At 49.0% G+C, this 14,360-nt stretch overlaps 1 protein-coding gene across 1 annotated transcript in view; it reads left to right on the forward strand.

Moving 5' to 3' along the window:
* The window catches only part of TMEM132B (transmembrane protein 132B), a 409,658-nt gene that overhangs the window by 578 nt on the left and 394,720 nt on the right, over positions 1-14,360 (forward strand). Inside the window, exon 2 of the mRNA XM_067701186.1 lies at positions 450-1,308. The gene's annotated coding sequence lies outside the window, so the exon portion shown is untranslated. The remainder of the gene's footprint in view (positions 1-449; positions 1,309-14,360) is intronic.

Consider the following 14,360-nt stretch of genomic DNA (forward strand, 5'->3'; position numbering starts at 1 on the left):
AAAACGAGCTGGGTCCTGGTGACTTAGAATGGATTTCCAGATTAAGAAAATAGGGGTGGGCTGGGGAGAAATGTGCTCTGTTTTTTGCGTAACCTAAACTCTGCAAAGTGAAGCTCTGAAATCTTACGTTTGCCTTTAAAAGTCTGTGAGACTCTGGGTTAACATTTAGCTGCCCCCCTCTGAGGCCTCTGCAGCCCAGGTGCTGGGCCAGGGGCTGCGGTGTGGGCAGGTGGGCTCAGCCCGCCTGGGGGGCTGACGCAGTGCCACTCTTCCTCCTGCCCACACCTGGGGCCCCTGCTCCCTTCCCCTCCCCTCCTCTCCCCTCTCCTTCCTCCTCTCTCCTCCTCCCCTCCCCCTTTCCCCTCCCCCTCTTCCCCTCTTCCCCCTTCTCTCCCCACCCCTCCCATCTCTTGACTTTAGACCAATCACTTTCCCTCTCTGTGCCTCAGTTTCCTCACTCAAGACGTGGGATGATAAGAAACAACCACCTGCTATGGCTGGGAGAGGCTGCAGTGAGGCCAGAGATAGAAATCACTGTAAACAAAGGCACGAGAATCACTCAGGTCAAACCCTGCACCTGCCTGAAGTTCTTCACTCCTCAGACCACCACGCCCGAAACGGACTCACATCCCCTCTCCCTGGGAAGCCCGTCCTGCTGTGCGAGTCTGGGCTGACGTGTCCCGTCTGTAGTGGACACACCCTACAATGGCCCCATAACCCCCACCCTTAGCACCCGCACTTGTGTGTTGCCCGCTCCTCTTGATGTGAGTGGGACCTATGACCTGAGTCTAACCGATAGGATGTGGCAAAGGAGAGGAGAGTTTGCAGATGCAGCTAAGGCCCATAATCGGTTGACTTTGCACTAACCAAAAGGAAGTCTGTCCAGGTGGGCCTGAAATAATGACATGAGTCCTCTAAAAGAAGTCCCAGGCCTTCCCTGAAGTCAGAGACTCCAAGCAGCAGAAATTTCTGGCTTTAAAAAAGCAAGCTACCATGTACTCTGCAGCCACAGGAAGTGAATTCTGCCAGCAATCTGAGAGAGCTGGGAAGGAGAGCCTTCTCGAATCAGGCCTCCAGACAGAGCACAGTTGGACCTCCACCTTTTTTTTCTGGCTGCGCCACGTAGCATGTGAGATCTTAGTTTCCCGACCAGGGATTGAACCTGTGCCCCCTGCAGTGGAAGCTCAGAGTCCTAACCACTGGACCGCCAGGGAATTCCCCTGGACCTCCTGGACCTTGATGGAGCCTTGTGAGACCATGAGCTGTGAACCAGCTAAGCAGTGCCTGGACTTCTGGCCAATGAAAATGGTAAGATTGTGTGTGTGTGTGTGTGTTAATAAATTTATTCATTTTATTTATTTATTTTTGGCTGCGTTGGGTCTTCGTTGCTGTGCGTGGGCTTTCTGTAGTTGCGGTGAGCAGGGGCTGCTCTTCCTTGTGGTGCGCGGGCTTCTCATGGCGGTTGCTTCTCTTGTTGCGGAGCACGGGCTCTAGGCGCATGGCCTTCAGTAGTTGCGGCTCGCAGGCTCAGTAGTTGTAGCTCACGGGCTCTAGAGCGCAGGCTCAGTAGTTGTGGTGCACGGGCTTAGTTGCTCCGTGGCATGTGGGATCTTCCCGGACAAGGGGTTGAACCTGTGTCCCCTGAATTGGCAGGAGGATTCTTAACCATTGAGCCACCAGGGAAGCCCTGTGTGTGTTGTTTTAAACCTTTTAAGTTTGTGATAATCTATTATGAAGCAATAGAAAACAAATACACCCTCTCAATGGCCCGGGCCTCAGCGGGTGTGATCACACCCCACTTACCACCTCTCTGTGTGTGAGACCTCTCTCCTCAGCCTCCCTCAGGCCCTTGAAGATGGGACTCCTCCTCCTTCTCTGTATCTCCACCCCTCAGTCCCAACCACAGAGTAAGCCTTCAATAAAATGCTCGTTTGAACTGGGACTGGCACCGTGACAAAAAGCCATCTCTTATCACAGGCTTCAGGCACAGCGGGATCCAGGAGCTGGGATGATGTGATCAGCATTCAGCATCATGCTCTCATGGCATCTTGTAAGGGCAGTAGGGTGTAGTGGTTAAGAGCATGGGCTCTGGAATTAGGTTGCCAGATAGAATACAGGAAACTCAGTTAAATTTGAATTTTAGATACACAGTGAATAGCTTTTTAGTGTAAGTATGTCCCCAACATTACACAGGACATATTTATACCAAAAAAATATTCATTGTTTATCTGAAATTCAAACTTAACTGAGCATTCTGTTTCACTAAGTCTGTCGCCTTTACCCTGGAACCAGCTGCCTAGATCTGAATTATGGCTCTTCCGCTGTCTGTGTGGCCATAGAGAATTTACTTACCCTCTCTGAGCGTCATTTCCCCATCTATAAAAGTGAGGATTAAAAAGACTATGCACTCACAGAGTTGTGGTGAGAGTGAAGTAAGCACATGGCCTATAGATAGTGCCAGGCATATAGTAGGCACTCAATAAACATCATCTACTGCTGTAAAATCTTGTCCCTACTTTCTTCTGCATAGGTGTTAATCTCTGACTTATTGCCTAAGTTCCAACAAAAGGCCTGGTCTGGCCAAGGTCATGAGCACAGTCACTGTGACCAGGGGAATGGAAGGTTCTGATTGGCCACACCTGCTGGAGTGTGGTCCCCATGTAGGAAGGAAGGCCTGAGTGGCCCTGAGCAGGGGTCCTCAACCTGCCGCGATGCTTAAGGACCACTGGTGGGAACAGGAAGCAGCAAAGGTGTTTGCCGGAGGGTGCGGCTCGTGCTCATTTCCCACCCAGGCTGCGCTGGAAGGAGCTGATGAATGTCACACCGCATCAAGCAGACGGTGGGCCTGCAGTGCTGATAATGACGGCCTGGGTCCCCTGTGTGCGCTGACATCTGAACCAGGTGCCAGGTGCCAAAGGCAACGAGCTTGTTTCTCGTCAGTCTGGGCTGTCCTGGTGGCCAAGGGCTGTGGCGCCTGCTGGACTGTCTGTTTAGCTGTCCTTCTATAACGGATGTGGGGCTCAGGACCACAGCTTCAGTGCCTGGAGCCATTTGTCTGGGCCTTAGGCTGGCTGGTGCTAATAATAGGCAACATCGCCCATGTGCTGGGCACTGTTGCAAGGGCGTGATCCTGACTGGGAGGTCAATGTCATCATTATCCCCATTTTGCAGATGGGGAATAAGGCACCAAGTTCAAGGAACTCGCCCGAGGCCACTCAGGGCTGGATGCCAGGCGCTGGTCCTGACCTTCCTCTTGAGCCTTTTGGAAAGGGCTTGCAGAGTGGAGAGAATCCCCTTCTTGATAATCAAAACCTCATTCTGTGGTCCTTTTTCTGGGTAGTTCTTTTTTGGGGGGTGGGGTGGGTAGTTCTTGCGTGTCTAGATTGATTAAAAAAAAATCACACCTCAGTGAGGAGGATCAGTTGCCACATACGGTTTCCAAGTCACTTTGACGCCGTCACAAACCCTCTCATATGTTTGAGCCTCTAATTAGATTTGGAGGAGAATCAATTCATGTGTCATGAAATGTTAAAAGACGACGTTCCATGAATGGTCCTTCCCGTTATTCCAGCTTGATTGAAGTTGTGGCTTGTTCACAGCATGCTATTTATACTCTTAAGACAATGGAGCTTTCAAAAGGATTCTGATTCTTGGGTCTTCACATGTGATTTCTGGGGAAGCGGAAATTTTCAAATTTTCATAATGATTGTGTTTTTGTGGCTTTTTTCCTTTTCTTTTCTTTTCTGTCTTTCTTTTTAAATAACCTCACTCGGCAGTGTCTCTCTCCCCCAGATGGGGACCTCAGGCTCTTGCCAAAGTATGTATCACATAATTGCTTTCATGTTCAGACCCCGCAAGAGCATGTTGTAAATGGCTACGACACAGATGTGACAATTCCATTAGGCCTGGGTTCTTGCATGGTTGACCTTGCAAATTGAATTTGGGGAGGTGAGCCCTTCTGCCTGGCTGCTAGATTTCACGTTCACAGTTTGGGGAGAGGCCTGGGGAGCTGCAGGCGGAGATTTCTGTGCAGGGCATGGACAGCCGGGCATCCACTCGGGTGAGTCCTGCATCCGTCCCGCAACCCCTTGCATCCCCGGGTCTTCCTCAGCTCTCCAGAGGAAGGCGGCAGCCCATGATCGACGGGCTTCTGCCCACTGTGGCATTATTAGCCACTCTGTCAAGGTGACAATGTCATTTTTAATATTCCATCTTCAGACCTGAGGTTTATTTTTAGGTTGGGAATCAGCCAGCCTTCCCAGAGAGTCGGCCGCAAAGACTTAAGGGCGTGGTTCTCGGACCCGGTTGCTGGGGAGCTTTTCACCAATACGCATGCCCACGAGGTTGGCCTCTGGGGTGCAGGAAATGTTCTATATCTTGATCCCTGTGGTAGTTACTTGAGCTTATCTATGTGTGTGCAAAAATTGAGCTTTGGTGAGGATGTGGAAAAATCAACCCTTTGCATTGCTGGTGGGATATAAAATGCCGCAGCTGCTTGGAAAACGGTTTGGCAGCTCCTCAAAAAGTTAAACACAGAGTTACCATGTGACCCAGCAATTCCGCTCCTAGGTATGTACCCAAAAGAACTGAATGCCAAGACTCAAAACAGATATTTGTACACCCATGTTCATAGCAGCATTACTCCCAGTAGCCAAAAGGTAGAAACAACCCAAATGTCCATCAACAGATGAATGGATAAACAAAACGTGGTCTCTCCATACAGTGGAATATTATTTAGCTATAAAAGGGAATAAAATTCTGATACGTGCTATAACATGGGTAAACGTTGAAAACATGATGCAGAGTGATCCCTTGGCCGAGGTGGGGTCTGACAGGGTTCTCCACTATAGAGCTCCCCGCGAGGCCCCATATAACACAGATGACAGGACAAAAAGTGAAATCGTGCCATTGGCAGCAACATGGATGGACCTAGAGATGATCATACTAAGTGAGTCAGACAGAGAAAGACAAATACCATTTGATATCACTTCTTTGTGGAATCTAAAAATTGATACAAATGAACTAATTTACAAAACAGAAACAGACTCAGACTTAGAAAACAAACATCTGGTTACCAAAGGGGAAATGGCGGGGGAAGAGGGATAAATTTGGAGGTTGGGATGAACATGTACACACTAATATATATAAATTAGATAATCAACAAGGACCTACTGTAGACCCCAGGGAACTCTACTCAACACTATCATAACCTATATGGGGAAATAACCCAAAAAAGAATAGATATATGTCTGTGTATAACTGAATCACATTGCTGTACACCTAAAACAAACAGAACATAGTAGATCAACTATACTCCAGAATAAAATAAAAATTGAAAAAAGAAATAAAAAACCGCAGACAGCAATAGATGACGTTGTCTTCCCTCATTGACCTTCCTGCCAATGGGAGGGAAGGAACTAATATTTCTTGTACACGTACTATGTGCCGTGCCTTGGGTTACACACTCACATCCACTGTCTCATTCAAATTAGCCTATGGATGCCGGATAACGATTTGGGGGGGACTTTATTCGTTAGAAACCAGAGAAAGCATCCTTAGCTTTCTCTGATTTCTGAATCTGCCTCACCTCACTTGAGTACCGTTTTTGAAAAAGCATCTGAAATATTTTCCATATTAATTGTTTTAAGGACCTAATTACAAACTTCATTATAATTGTTCCTTAGTTATAATTTGTTCAATTACTTTAACAAGTTGCCAAATAAAACACAAAGCCTGCAATAGCATTAGATAATTGTAATGAGACACTCAGATGGGTTACAGAGCCTCGTCTTTGCTTGCATGTTTTTTTCCTCAGAGGAAGACAGACAGAAGGTGGTGGCTGGCGCTCGCTCTGCCCACCGGCTCCCTCTAATCTGGGGGGGTGGGGGTGGGGAGCAGCCTTTGCTTTTGTACGAAGGTCAAGTTCGGGAAAACGGAAATGTGTAAGGGTGGCGTTGGAAACGTTTTAGATGATGACGGTTATATGTAACACTTATTACACAGCAGTCACTGTCCTAGGCACACTTACATGGAGTAATGCATTTAATCTTCCTGCCAGGCCCCTGGGGTGGGTGCCATCATTTCCCCCATTTTACAGATGAAGAAATCTAGGCACAAAGTCTGAGTGACTTGCCCGAGGTCACGCAGCCCGAAAGTTCTGGAGCTGGGCTCAAACCCAGGTGGGCTGGCCCCAGGGTCTGTACTCTGGGCCACCACTTTGAATTTATTATTGAATCTCAGAGAAAAATGTGATTACCTACTTTATCCCATAAAAGACTATCAATGAGATAGTTTCATTTTAGTCACTTAATTGTTAATATCTGAATGTCTTTCAGAGGCAGAAATGTGAATGTAACTTCCTAACATTTGTTGTAGAGCTAGATCACAACACTGTGTCACATGGCCGTGCTTGACCCAGTCGCTAGGGCTGAGGGGATAGAACGTGTTGACACAACAGGCTCTGGTCTCCTGCTCAGACAGTTTGATCTGTGAAGATGTTTTGACGGGATTCCACTAACTAAAATATTCACTTGTTGAACTTAAAGAAGCTGACTTGACTAAGAATGTTAGTCAGATGCTTGGAGGGCAAGTGACAGAAACTTGACACATCTGGCCTAAGGAAAAGGCAAGACTTTATTGGTTAATACGACTGAAGCCCGAGAACGGATTTCAAGCATGGCTGGATCCAGGAGCTCCAACAATGTTCCAGTGCTCTCCGTCCATCTCACCAAGGGTCTGCTGTCCTCAGCATTGGAGTCACTGTCGGGCAAGAAGGCCACCCGCAGTTCCATGTGTCCCCACCAGGAGGCGTGCGGCTGGATCTCCTCTGGAGGAGGAGTCTGTCATCAGCACCAGGAGTGCAGTTTGCTGACAGCCTCCTGCTGTAGCTCCCTCAGGGTCTGCCTGAGCTTTTGAGGCCCGGCCTTGCTGATCCCAGGTGACCCCAGCCAATGGTGGTGGGATGAGGGCTTGGTCGTTTCTGCTCAGTGCTTATGCTGTTGCATTGTGTGGTCAGATCTGCATGATGGTCTGAAAGCTTCTGCCCACTCCTGCTTCCCTCCCCCCCACTTCTATTCAATATCTTTCACAGGTGTCACCTCCAATAAGTCTCTTTCTCTCCTAACCTCATCTCAGTGTCTGCATCCCAGACCACCCAACTAACACACCAGGGTCATTTTCTAAGAGGTTGGACTTCCCAGGGGCAAGGAACACAACTTTACCAAGAGTTACAGCAAAATTCTCAGGCCTTGCTTCTGTTGGTTGAAGTTGGGTTACGTGCTTATCCTGGAACCCTCCCTGTGAATCTGATTGGCCAGACTTGGGTCATGTGGCCACTTGTGGGCGGGGTCGTCCATGTCTAAACAACTTGACCCAAAGAAGAGAGCTGTAGTCCCCCAAAGGAAAATCCGGGTCCCCTTGCCAGAATAGAAGGGGAATCATTGCTGGTCAGGCACCAACATCAGGTCTGCCTTGGAAGGCTGTGAAATCAGGAGGCCTGGCCTTCAGCCAGCCTGTCACATCACCTCTTCTGGGACTCAGCAGCCGCATCTATGACATGGGCAGATGGCAAGCGGATCCCACCCTGTTCCTGTTTCTCACTCTCTGTCTCTCTCTCCGTCTCTCACTTTATTTCTCTTTCTCGCTCTGTCTGTCCCTCCCTCTCAGCTGATCTCCGCTCACGGCTCTCCTAACAAATCCATCTGAGCCCCATGCTGTTTGCAGAAGCCCCTTCCAGATGGTGGGATGGATTTGAGTCGATAGCTTGGTGTGCTAATGACACAGAGCTAATTCTTAATAATGATGAACTGCGATAAAAACCTCATCTGGATCAGCTCGAGGTACCTCATCTGGATCAGCTCCAAACCACACACTCCACTGCGGTCCTGGCCGCTGTCACCAGGACAGCTGTGATCATTCTGGAGCAGAGCTTACCTTGCAGTCTCGGTCCCTTCCTGGTACGGCCTCAGAGTTTGGAAAGCCAGGGTCATCTGAATCCAGGACTGGTGAGTTGCAAAGACCAGAATCTCTCTTAAAGATGCTCAGGTCCCGAGGGAGCTTACTGTAAGCGCAGCGGCCCCAGAGCACAGGTGTGCATCAGATAGAGTCGTACCTGTCAGGGTACCCGGATGTGAGTGAGCCGGGTACAGAGTCCAGCTGCTTCAAGCTGAAGAGGAATTTATTGTAACGATGCCAGGGGAGCTCACAGGGTTGTTGAGAAGCTGCAAAAATATACTCCCCGGATAAATAGAACGAGGATGTCCAGACAGAGAAGCACGCCACAGAGTCTGATGAGGCCACTGCTGCTGGACCTGGATGCCCCCGGACACTGGACATGGCTGCGGCCACCAGAATAGCTTCTCCATGTCTGCTTCTTCAGGCCAGGAGTTCTCAATTCAAAGTCGAGTCAGCCAGGCTCTGTCACACACTCGCGCCCTTGCTGAAAGGCAGGTCAGGCGTTAAGCACACAGACTCTGGAGACAGACTGGGTGGGTTCACATCTAGGCTCTGCCACTTATCTGTGCGACCCTGGGTGCCGTGTATGCCTCAGTTTGCTCATCTGCAAAATGGGGATGATAACTGTGCCTACCCCCCTAGGGGTGTGCGAATTAAATGACAGAATATACGTGAAGGAGGTCGAAGAAGTAACTGAGCAAGCATTCTGAGTTTGAGGCATTACTATTATGCTTTTAAATGTATCAGTTGTCATTGATGATGAAAGGCAGCTGCTGTTCTCATGAAGACTCGGACGGTGGGGAATTTCCCACATGTAGAAAGGATGATCCATGTGACAGATGTTTCCCATAATAATTCCCTTTCCTTTCTCTACTGCTCAAATGTATTTCTATTTTGAGCCCCGATTCCCCTGTGCTTTCCTGATCTCTCAGTCAGTCCGGGGACATGCCTGCCTGTTCCCCAGGATTGCTCCTTAACAATGAAACGTGAGTGCCGTTAAGCAGATCACGCATCCTCCAGTTTACCACAGTCCATACCACTCCCTACTGCTCTGCAACTGCGCTGTCTCACTCATTTATGTTGCTTAGCTCGATTCCTGTGGGCATTTGAATTTAGCATCCTAGAGCTAAAGAGCTGGGGGTTTTGGAAGACAACAGGCTAAAACCTAAAGGCTTTTGTGTCTACTTTCATGGACGCCACATCCCCTCCTTGAGGTAATAAGCCAGAGTCTGTCACCTGCTAGATAGGAGGAAAAGGATAAAACGAGTACACAATATTATCCAGCCCTATATGGGTATATATATTACACATTGCCAAACTCTCTGTACTGCCCTCAACCCCAAGGAGACGAACAACATAATCTCAAAATCCCATCTTTCAGGGTCTGTGTCCTGGAATCATTCCCACAGCGAGTTCTGTATCAGTCAAGGTCCAACTAGGAGACAGAAATGACATCAGTAATTTGAACAGGAAATGCTGGCTACAAAGAATCATTAGCTCTGAAGAGGTGGTTAACTAACTAAAGGGGTAAAAGAACGGCCTTCCCTGGCGGTCCAGTGGTTAGGACTCCGCGCCTCCACTGCAGCGGGCTCGGGTTCAATCCCTGGTCGGGGAACTAAGATCCCGCGTGCCACGCGGTGCTGCCAAATTGAAAAAGAAAGGGGGGGGGTAAAAGAAGACCCTGAGGGGTCCAGAAGCAGCAGGTGCAAAAGAACAGCTGAAGGAAAGAGGACAATGAACGGACCACAGCCCCTCCCTCCTTCCCGAGGCTGAGATTCTTTGAAGAGGGCACAGCGACCACAGGAACACGCAGTCTGGGACTTCCCTGGCGGTCCAGTAGTTAAGACTCTGCGCTTCCACTGGAGGGGGCGTGGCTTCAATCCCTGCTCTGGGAACGGAGATCCTGCATGCTGTGTGGTGCGGCGAAAAAAAACAACAACAGGCAAACAAAACCCCCGCAGGCTGCTGGAGTGAGGAAGCGTGTCAGAAGGTGAAGGCTGCAGCTGGTCCGTATATACAGTCCTCCACTGCTGGAGGGTGTGAGCTGCTCTCTGGGAGTGGCCCACAGGCTGGGGAGAGTGTGGTCTGAGGGTGTACTTCGGGCTGCCAGGTGAGGAGAGGAGGACCTGCAGCGCTGCTGAAACTCCTGTGTGAGAGCAGCTGGGCTTCTGCTCTGAATAAAAGAGCAGGGGCTGCCCACCTAATGCCTCTATGGACAGAGCCCCACATTCTACCAGCTGGCAGAGGAGAAATGCTCACGGGGCCAGCTCCAGTGTCCTGAAGCAGGGCAAAGAAGGGTGGATTTGGGATTAAGAGATAATCATGTGACAACTGGCTCAGGGAGAAAGACCTGGGAGTCTGAGAGAGAAGGTTTCAGGAAGGTCTGGAGGAAGGAGAGGAGGCATGAAGTAGGAGGGATGTGGACCAGGGAAAGGAGAATTTTAAGAAATATTTTTCTGTGGAGTGTCCTTTATGGTAAAGTAACTGTAAATGTAAATAAGGACCCTGGGACTTCCCTGGCAGTCCAGTGGTTCAACCCCTGGTGGGGGAACTAAGATCCCGCGTGCCGTGTGGCGCGGCCGAAAGAAAAAGGAGACCAGGAGCTTGTTACTAAAAAAAAAAAGGACCTTGAGTTATTTTGGAATTTCTTTATGATTGATGGGCAGTGTTAATCTGACCACAGTGTAGTCATCCCACAATGTAGTGTCCAGGGGAGCTCGCTTCCTAGAGCGCCTGCAGATACGAAAATCCTTGGACGCTCAAGTCCTGTGTATAAAATGACCTAGTACAGTGAATAGCCTGCCCTCGCGTTCACTGGTTTGGCATCCACGGATTCATGGTTGGTTGAATCTGGGGAGGCGAAATCTGTGGATCTGGAGGGCCAACTACTGGACCACTTGGGTCCTGGGTTTCTAAATGGCTTATGACAGTTTTCTGTTGGTCTAAAGCCGTAAAACATAGGTTTATGATGAAGGTTTTCTTCTAAGGGATCCTATTTGATATGATGGGTTCTTGTCTTTCCATGTGTTGGAATAGGAATTTGGAAGCCCAGGTTGTAGTTCTGAGTCTCAGGTTTCACCACATAGCTGTGTGACGCTTGGCAAGTCGCTTCACCTCTCTGAATCTCAGAGTTTTTAATCTACCAGATGGGGAGACTAGAGTCTGTTCACTCAAACTCTGAGGGGTGTTGTGATGGTAAGATGAGATCATGGGTATGAAACTGCTTTGACAAAAGACAAAATTTTATTCACTTACGGGGAGTTGTCTGTAACCACACAGCTTGTATATTGGTAGGAAATGATTTTTTTTTTTTTTTGCGGTATGCAGGCCTCTCACTGTTGTGGCCTCTCCCGTTGCAGAGCACAGGCTCGGGACGCACAGGCTCAGTGGCCATGGCTCATGGGCCCAGCTGCTCCATGGCACGTGGGATCTTCCCGACCCGGGGCCCGAACCTGCATCCCCTGCATCGGCAGACGGACTCTCAACCAGTGCACCACCAGGGAAGCCCTAGGAAATGATTTTTGCTTGGAGGTAACAGGAAACCTCACTATTGTGTCTTAATAAGGATTTACTTTTCTCATATATCAAGAATTGTAGAGGTGGTTATATTTGGATGATGATAAAGCTGCTCAGTAATTTAAGGGCTCATCTCTGATTCTCTTGGCCTTCTCCTCATGGTCACAAGATGGCTGCTGCAACTCCAGCCATCATGGTGACATTTAAAGCAGGAAGAAGGGCTAGGGCCTGGTCAGGTACCTCTGTTCCTATTTCTGGGAGGCGAAGGCATTCCCAGACTATCTCTAGATCTCTTCCATTCCATCTTACTGGATAGAAGTAGATCTTCAAGAGAGTCTGGGAAAATGACTATTCAGCTTTCTCATCTCTAAGAGAGTGAGGAGGAAAGAGAGAAAGAAGTTGGGAATGGACGCTGGGTTAGATAGCTAACAGTGCTTGGAAAAGCTGGCAAGTTCTAGATGGCAAAAACTAAAATCGTTCTGTGATGGAGGGGAAACAACCACAGAAGGATTTTGATTTCCACCCTTGTGATTCCCGCTCCTGTTTATTTGAGCCCTTTCATGGGGCCTGGCTTCATTTGAATAGCTAACATTTTACTTTGGAGGTGGAATTATATTAAAAAATCAGAAGCTTGTCATTATGCAAATGACTGTCTTGCTGTAGCTTAGGATTTTCATTTTTCCATGAATTATTCCTTATTCAGTGCTTTTCCCCCCACCCCTTGGAAGAAATAAAAACAACCACTGACTAATCAGAGGAATTTTCCAATCATTCAGTCAATGGATATTTACTGAGTGTCTTCTGTGCCCCAAGAGCTGTTCTAAACTCTTTGAAATAGAGGAAGACATGCTTTCTGCAGTGCTGGAGCTTATATTCCAGTGGAAAAGATAAGCAACAAGCGAATTAATAAATCAAATAACATATGAGAATGATACATGCTATGAAGAGGTAAAGCTAGGCGAGTAAATAGATTTGCGGGTGGGCAGGGCTTCTTCAGATGGGCTGGCTGGCAAAGGTCTCCGAGGAGGTGATATTTCAGGAGACACTGGAAAGAATGAGAAGAGGCCAGGCATGTGATGATCTGGGGCAGAGAAATCAGCAAGTGCAAAGGCCCTGAGGTGAGCGAGCTTTTGGTGTGTTTAGGAAGGGAAGGAGAGCCAGCTGGCCAGCACACAGAGAGGGGAAGAGCACAGTAGGAGACGGGGCTGCAGAGGCTTGGGAGGCTTCAAAGCCAGCAGTGGAGAATCTCACTTCCAGTCACTTTTTTTTAAAAATTACGATTTCTTATTTATTTATTTTTGGCTGCATTGGGTCTTCGTTGCGGTGCGCGGGCTTCTCATTGCGGTGGCTTCTCTTGTTGTGGAGCATGGGTTCCAGGTGCGCGGGCTTCAGTAGTTGTGGCTCGCAGGGTCTAGAGCACAGGCTCAGTAGTTGTGGTGCAGGGGCTTAGCTGCTCCGGGGCGTGTGGGATCTTCCCGGACCAGGGCTCGAACCCCTGTCCCCTGCATTGGCAGGTGGATTCTTAACCACTGTGCCACCAGGGAAGTCCCACTTCCAGTTGCTTTTAAGGGGTCACCTGAGATAACCTCCCTTTCTTTCTTTTTTTTAAAAAAATATTTATTTTTGGCTGCGTTGGGTCTTCGTTGCTGTGCGCGGGCATTCTCTAGTTGTGGCGAGCGGGGGCTGCTCTTCGCTGCGGTGCGCGGGCTTCTCATTGCAGTGGCTTCCCTTGTTGCAGAGCACGGGCTCTAGGTGCTCAGGCTTCAGTAGTTGTGGCTCACGGGCCTAGTTGCTCCACGGCATGTGGGATCTTCCCAGACCAGGGCTCGAACCCGTGTGCCCTGCATTGGCAGGCGCATTCTTAACCACTGCGCCACCGGGGAAGCCCCGGATAACCTCCCTTTCTTAAAGTCAACTGGACCATATAACATAACCGAATCACAGGAATAATCCAGGACTCAAATCCATCATATTCACAGTGCTGGGGATTTTACAGGGCCCAAATCTTAGAATTCTGCCTACCAAAGAACGCATGAATGAATCCACCCCCCACCCCCCATCCCTCCCTCTTCCGCCCGCATCGGAAGCCATTTCCGGCCCAACCACGTGTCCTCGTTGGCAGCGGCACCTTTTGTTTTCTGGTTGCTGGGAGTCACCTTCTTTGGTCCATGGTGTCTGCAAAGGCCCCAATCTGGGCTATGGGTCTCCATTTGTGCCTTTTTAATAGCAGCACCATCCAACCCCAGGGCCTTTGCACTCCCTGTTCCCACTTCCTGAAAGGCTCACCCCACAGCACCCGTGTCTCACTCTTTTAAATATTTGCTCAGATGTTGTCTTTGTAGTGAAGCTTTTTCTGACTCCCTTCCCGTCCACTCTAAAAATACTTCTTTACCTGTTTTATTTCTCTTCTTTGCACTTATTTTCATCTGACCTGCTATATATTTTGCCAGTTTATTTGGTTTATAGTCTCTCTCCCCACGCTAGAAGGTCAGCTTCCCCTGAGCAGGGAAATTGGTCTGATTCTCTGTCCAGTCCCCAATGCCCACAACAGTGCCTGGCACAGAGTAGGGGCTCAATAAATATTTGTCCAAAGAATGAGTGAGTGAGGGTTAAGGAGGACAGTTTTGACTTTCTTCATTTGTTTTTCCTTTTCCTTTTCCTTTTTTTGGCAAAACCTGAACAGGCACAAGTCCTCCTTCCCCAGGCAGCCTGTTATATAATCAGGACCTTCGTTCTGCAAGAAGCTGTCAGCACTGCTTCAAGCGGTTATACTTAGCGTTTCCAGCCTCCCATTTCAGCTGCATGAGCTCTCCCGAGGAGCCTCAGAAATTAGGCCTCGCTTCAGCAGGGAGAGAGGGCTCCTGGCACCAGGCAAGGTGGCCCTGGGGGCT

This window comes from Pseudorca crassidens, chromosome 12 (assembly GCF_039906515.1).
Source record: "Pseudorca crassidens isolate mPseCra1 chromosome 12, mPseCra1.hap1, whole genome shotgun sequence".
NCBI classification, from domain to species: Eukaryota; Metazoa; Chordata; class Mammalia; order Artiodactyla; family Delphinidae; genus Pseudorca; species Pseudorca crassidens.